Raw genomic sequence first — 7,101 nt, forward strand, 5'->3', positions numbered from 1 at the left:
TGCAGAATGATTGATTTAAAGTTCCTTTTGCAATGGATACAACCTGGGTTTTTATAAAGGCTTTATTGGAACAACTAATAATAATTGGGATGAAAAGGCAAGCCTTAGAACACACAAATACAATTTCAATTTTCATGCATACATTTGTACAATTATTTCCATGTGGGTTTTTTGTTTGTTTTTAATTCTAGGTCTCTCAGTGTTATCATAACCAGTGTAGTTCCTGGAGATTATGATGGTGATTCGCAAATGGATGTCCTCCTGACTACTTGGGCACAAAATCATAGCAGAGGTGAACTTTCAGTGTTTATTTTATGGGGGCACAACCAAACATTAGGTGAGTTGCTGAAACTGCTTATTAATAAGATTGATAGACTTCCTAATAATTCAAAGTATTGTCAGAAAGTTAAAACTCATTTTGCAGCATAGCAGTTGTTTTTACAACTAAAATAGGGATTAGTAGCTATCCAGCTTCATACCTATATATTATCTTGCTATTAAACTGTATTCAATAATTAATGAAAGAGAATAAAGCTAAACTCTTTCAACTCTATCGAGCAAGAGACATAACCAAACTATTATAGTTTGACAGTAACCTACTAACTGAAGAGCTACTTCTTGTGGCTTCCCCATAGGGCTGTCAGCCTCAGAAAGATTATCTCAGAAGACTTATCTTGAATTTAAAATGTGCTGAGAACCTGCTGTAAAGTTTAGTGTATGAACTTTAAAAATATCATACCTGAATACCTAGGTATAGCTGATTCTGTCTTAGGATAGAGTCATGGACTGTGTGAACTCTTGAAATCTCCTGTTTTCTGTCAACTTTGCTAGCAAAGAGTTTTGGGAAGAGTTCTGGTCTTGAAGGAGGACAGAAAAACAAAAGAAGATACTCTTAAGTCCACAAAATCTACTGAAGAATAATCACTAATATAAACAACTGTGTTATAAAATAGTTACAGGTCAGGCAAGCGATGGCATTAGATACCATTGCTTCTGGCTTTAATCAGAGGTGAAAAAAGCACCCTGGGAAAGTGCACTGGATCAGGTATTAAGAGAATAGGAGTTATCTGTAGCATTGGAAAGAATGTGAAGGATTTGGATTAATTTATGCTGTCTTGCTTCTGGATAATCAAATATTGGGAGAGGCACAAATGAGCATATGGTGCTTAGAAAAGGAGTCAGAGGTTAAAAATTCAGGCAATGGTTGGTATGTAGTGAGGTTACTGGGAAGGTATGTGGTGCCTACTTGGGTAATGGTGTGACAGACAAGTCAATAGAGGGTACTGTCATAAAATGTGGAAACTGGAGAGAAGAGAAACATGGATGATGTGGCAGGGAGTTTGGATTACAAGTAAAAGTGAACTCAGAGGTGATATAACCTGAATAGGACTTAAAATCTTCACTTCCCATTTAGGCACTCTACCTTTAATCCTTATTTCAAACACTCAGTGTATATGATTAAGTATGTTTTTTACAGTGACAAAACCTTAAACAGAGGCCTTATGTGCAGTGTTAAATTTTTAGACTGTCTTCAGCCCAACTATTTCAGTTTCATCTATCTATGTGATTGCAGTCATATGTAGAAATAGGTTTCACTAAGAGCTATTTAGAATAATTTGTTGAAGAGTTTAGTGGAGACAGAAGCTTCAGCATTTTAACTGTAACTCACCTGTCCTGAACAATTTCAGGAAGTCATTTTTAGTTGTTTATGTCCAGTGGTGGCTGATTTAATTTTTAATGATAAAATTGATGGTTGTAAATTAATAGAAGAATTACATCTAAGTTAAAAACACAAATGTAATAAGATATTGGTAACTGAATCAAATTAATATTTTCTGTTTTCAGATCTTAACCATAAAACTATGTTAAATAAGACTTTTCATGATGAGCCTCTAGTAATGGAGTAAGTATGACCTACTTTTTTAGAAAACATTTCCAATGGTGACTAAGAGCAACTTAAACATATTTTAATGCTAAAATTTAAAACACATGCTCTTTATCTTTTAAGAGTAGCATTGTTTGTGTAATGTCAAGTGGTGTAACAAAAGATGACAAAACATATGCTATCTTTACAAATCTTGTCTATTACATCATCCTAGCAATAGTAATTAAATAAGCTTTTTTTTTTCTTTTTTGGCCTCTTTTTTTTTCTTTTTTTTTTTTTTTTTTTAATTTTAGTACTTTGTTTTATGCAGAAAAATAGCCATTCAGGTTTTGGTGACTTTTGTAAAGCAAAAACCCTACTGACTTATCAGACTGAGCAAATAATCCCTTTCACAGTGCACTTCCTTCTTTGTTAAATGCCAAACAGAAGAGGGGGGTGGAATACAGCTGGAAAATCAAATGCATTGCATAGTGTAAAATACTGAAAGAAGCATACAGCTACCAGCAGCTCAGACAAGAGCCAAAATTCAGAAAAGGCTACACAGCTGAAAATTCATCATTACTTGGAGGGAAAATGCTAACCAAATACAGGTCAACTTAAGAACAGTTAATTTCAACTAAAGTGATACTGAAATAGTTTTGCATTTTCAGCTTTAATAGAGACTTGATTCCTGACGTCTTTGGTGTCACAAGTGATTCAAGTAAGCCACAGATAGTGATAGGCGGGTAAGCTAAGGGTTTGTTTATTAACATGAATTTCATAACTTGCTCATTGTGCATCTACTTCCATTCTTAAAGAGGCATAAGGCTCATGTTTTAACTGGAACTGCAAACACATGAATATTTTCTCATTTCCATGTGTATCTTTAAACATTCTGTGGCACTCTGCATCTAATTTTTAAAGTGTTATTTTATAGGGGAAGTAGACATTTGATGAGAGCTGAGAAAACAAAAAGCCTGTTATTTGACATGAGAAATAGGGTAATTGTTTCTTGGAACAGTTATAGTCTCCTTTGTTTAGTACACTTTGATATTTATTATTATAATCTGTATTACAGAATTCTGTGCTGTACAGAAATACAAACCAAAGGTTTTAAGTAGTGTCTGTAGAATTTAAGCTACATTTAGTCTAATAGATGAAGTGACAGGTTGATGATGAGAGAAGTAAGATCTGTTCCAGTAAGGGATGGCAAAAGGAAAATGTGCAAGTTTGGGGTAAACTTATAAAAATAATTCAGCTCCCATTTATCTAGGAAATTAATTGTAATGGGAAGGTTAGACAACACGTGAAATCAAAAGCACAGGAAGTGCAAAGTGTAAGGCTATTAAGCTATATATTAAGGAAAATATATGGTATGCTTATTGGGGGAAGAGATTCATGAAGAGATATAAGGCAGAGGTGACTTCAGGTAGCAATATAAGCATCTGTGCAAGTGATGTTCTCTGTATTGCATTTTTTTGTGTTGAGTGGCTAAGGCCACTCTTCAGCAAATAGAAGTTGACTGAAGTCTTGTGAGATGAGATTGCAGTAAAGGGGCCCAATTTTCATTATTAAAGTTTCTGCTAGCCCTGGAATTTCTAGAATGGGACAAGCTAGCAAATACTGGGATAAAAATGATTATTTTAATGGCATATTTAAATTATTAGTAAGGACTATGCAAAGGATTATTTTTGTATGACTGTTTTGGGTATGAATGCTGAAATCAAAACATAGCAAAAGAACGGATGTCTACTGACTCAGAAGATCCAGTCTGTAAACAAAAAGTGATAAAGTAGCAATGTCTCTAATATTGGGCAAGACACCAAAGAACTTTGAATCTGTCTTTTGAAAACAAGTTATTTGTTAAATACACTACTGGACCCTAGAGCAGGACAGTTCACATTCTGTTCAGTTTTCTTGATACTGCTTTGTATCTGATAAAGAAAAAGAAAGCTTTGGCTTCTGAGAGCGATTAGGATTGTGTATTCAAGGACACCAATTGGTGTGACTCTGGGTTAGTGAAAGCTTCATTATTGAACAGGATGACCTTTCTTTTATTATTTTTTTAAAACAACTAAAAATATGGGTCTGTACATATTCTGTGACTTTTGCCAAACTGAACTTTGCATACATTCAGTCTTTGACTTTTGTAAGGAAGAACTTGATCGATAGTGTTGTGGGTTGGGTGTTCTTTGAAAAAGAAAAAAAGCGTCAAAGGGAGGATACTTGAATTAGAACTCTTTCCCTGATTTAGAGATTTTTCTTAGTTGTCAAAGAATGTGCTCAAAAGAGCAGAAATTATTTTTAGGATGAGAGTTGGATTATAAATGTCAAAATAAATGCATTATTCTTAGCTTTGTGATGAATATGAAAGCCACTCTCAACATTTTCTTTTTGAACTATTTTCTTTTGACTGGTAATGAATAATTTCCAATGAGTAACTGGAAAAGTTAGGAACTGGGCTTGTGTTTTCTTAGAAGATTGGGCCTTTTAAACCAGTTGTTTGAAGAAGTTTGCATCTCCTAACTTGCTATTTTGCAGCTTTTAAGTGGAACTTAATAGGATTGTCTTGATTGTTATTTAGCAGCATTAACAGAAACTTGCAGCTCTGTGCCTTTCAGGAGAAATCCAGGCGTTGGTGTCACAGCTCTTTTAGGTTTGCATAAAATCAATACTTAAGTTTATTTTAAAAGAAAGGGTGTGTTAGGAAGCCTTTGCATTCCTATGTGGCTTCCTTTAGATATTGTTTCAAGAAGAATTCTGTTACCACTGAAGAAATCAATTAGATGATTGTGCTGTCTCTATGGCAACAATATATCAGCTTTCTGCTGTGCATCTCCATGGGCCTTAAGAAATGTTGAAATAAAGCTTTCCCAGCCCCACACCCCATCAGCGAGTTGAACAAATCTATACCTGTTGTTCCTAACTGGCTATTTTCCTTCCCTCATTCAGAAGTGGTGTAGGGTAAATAACATTTAAATGCGTACATGAAAACTATACCAGTGTTGGCAATATGGTTTTGGTCATTAATCCCAACTTGAATTTTATCACCATTACTTTTATTTAAATTGATGGCTTATGGAACAGAAGTTTCAAATTGACAAGGGTGTTTCTGAACACCTTGCAATGATTATATATTAAAAAGTTTTATGAACTATTGAAGATATGGAAAAATAGGAGAGATTTGTTACGTTTTGTTGAAGAAATCCTTTCCATAGTATTGGGATACAAATACTCATTACAGCTCAAAATAAGACTTGAGTGTTATAGGTAACAGCATAAGCAATGTCTTGTTTGTGGACAACAGCTTTATGTCATCTGCTTAGAAAAGAATTTTTCTCTTTTTAATCTAAAACGTTTTAAAATTTATACTAGAGCTATATAACTTTGTTGGCTACCTTCAGAATGGAATGCATAGAAAAACCTATAGAAAATAGTTAATTATTTATTTAAGTGATTCTTTTAAACATTTCTAAGACTTAGTTCTATGATCTCTGGGAAGTAATCAGAAGCTTTTTTGTTTCTTACCATAAAATGATTCACAAGCTCATTTTGAAAGTCATTAGGACATCAGTAATATGTATGCAATGTCACTGGAATAAACAAAGTCGTTCTAGACAGTGGTCATATCACTGTCCTGCTACTATATAGTGCATATTGAGATTTTTCTGAGTGTATTAGCTAAGAGTTCTGAAAGTAACCGATCTGATGATTCAACCGCTATGACTTCTGACGGATTTGTTATATTCCAATGTGCTGCTAATAGGGAAGTTCAGTCATTTTTAGAGCAGAAACCATCAGGGCAAGTATGTTTATAAATAAATAAAAGTATCACCAGTGTGGAAATGACATAATTAGCCTGCAGTTCATCAAAATGTGAGTTTAATTCTTGTGTTGATTTTTTTAAGTGACTGAAAATAAAGACCATTTACATGCAGCAGGCATGAGATGCTCTAACAGCATGTGATTATGTCCATTTTTGCTCATCTTTATGAGTAGTAGATTTCAGAAGTACTGATAATAAAACTGCTTGAGGAAACTGGGGAGGATGGCACCCAGTGTCTTGAGATTTACAGTTCAAGTCTAGGCATTGAATTTCACTTTGTGGAACTGACAATTTTCTATGTACAAAAAAAGTTCCATTAGAAAGTTAACAAAATCTAACTGAAGCCCCTGACCTATTGTTGTGGTTTAAGCCCAGCTGGTAACTCAGAACCACGCAACTGCTCGCTCACTCCCCCCCTTATTCCCCCCCCCAGCTCCTGGAGGGATGGGGAGGAAAATCGAAAGAATGTAAATCCCAATGGTTGAGATAAGAACAGTCCAATAACTAAGGTACAATACAAAACTGCTACTACTATCACTAATAATAATAAGGGAAATAACAAGGGGAGAGAATATAAAAGTAAAAGGGGAAAGGGAAAAAAAAAAAACAATAAACAGAAGTGATGCACAATCCAATTGCTCACCGCCCACCGACTGATACCCAGCCCGACCCGAGCAGCGATCTGGGCCTTCTGGGTAACTCCCCCCAGTTTATATACTGGGCATGGTGTGCTGTGGTATGGAATACCCCTTTGGCTAGTTTGGGTCAGGTGTCCTGTTTCTGCTTCCTCCTGGCTTCCCGTGCCCCTCCTCACTGGCAGAGCATGATAGACTGAAAAGTCCTTAATTGGAGTAAGCATTACTTAGCAACAACTCAAAACATTGGTGTGTTATCAGCACTGTTCTCAGACTAAAGTCGAAAACACAGCACTGCACCAGCTACTCAAAAGGAGAAAAACAACTGTTACAGCTGAACCCAGGACAACATTACATTCATTATGTTAAGCAACTGTATATTTAATTTTCCAGTTGGAATTTCCACTTGACAGCTTCATGCAGCAGTGTGCCAGAACTGAATATTAAGGTTTAACTATGCGCTAAAGCAATTAACTTAATCCCCAACATTTATAAGCATCTTAATTAAAATTATGGACTCTTTCCTCTCTTGTTCCCATGCTACTAAATAGGACAAAAAAATAAGCTCTTTCCAAAATTACCGTATATGAATTGACCTACATTGCACATCTAGCAGAAGATAAAGCATTTCAGAATTGATTTAGTGTGAAAAAAATAAGTTTAGCACAATAATTAAATGTGCTTAGAGATATGAACCAGGTATTTAAGTTATAAATAGATTCATTGTGTTAATTGAAGGCTAAACTGCATTGTGTATTTATTTCACAACACCCCCC

The 7,101-nt window shown here is 35.0% G+C and overlaps 1 long non-coding RNA gene across 1 annotated transcript; it reads left to right on the plus strand.

Moving 5' to 3' along the window:
• The first annotated feature begins 262 nt into the window (after nt 1-262).
• On the plus strand, nt 263-2,591 carry LOC115619222. Its single transcript, XR_003994958.1, has 3 exons — nt 263-337; nt 1,846-1,903; nt 2,536-2,591. It is a non-coding gene; the product is annotated as an uncharacterized LOC115619222 (long non-coding RNA).
• The last annotated feature ends 4,510 nt before the right edge of the window (nt 2,592-7,101 follow it).

Source organism: Strigops habroptila, chromosome W (genome assembly GCF_004027225.2).
Source record: "Strigops habroptila isolate Jane chromosome W, bStrHab1.2.pri, whole genome shotgun sequence".
Taxonomy (NCBI): domain Eukaryota; kingdom Metazoa; phylum Chordata; class Aves; order Psittaciformes; family Psittacidae; genus Strigops; species Strigops habroptila.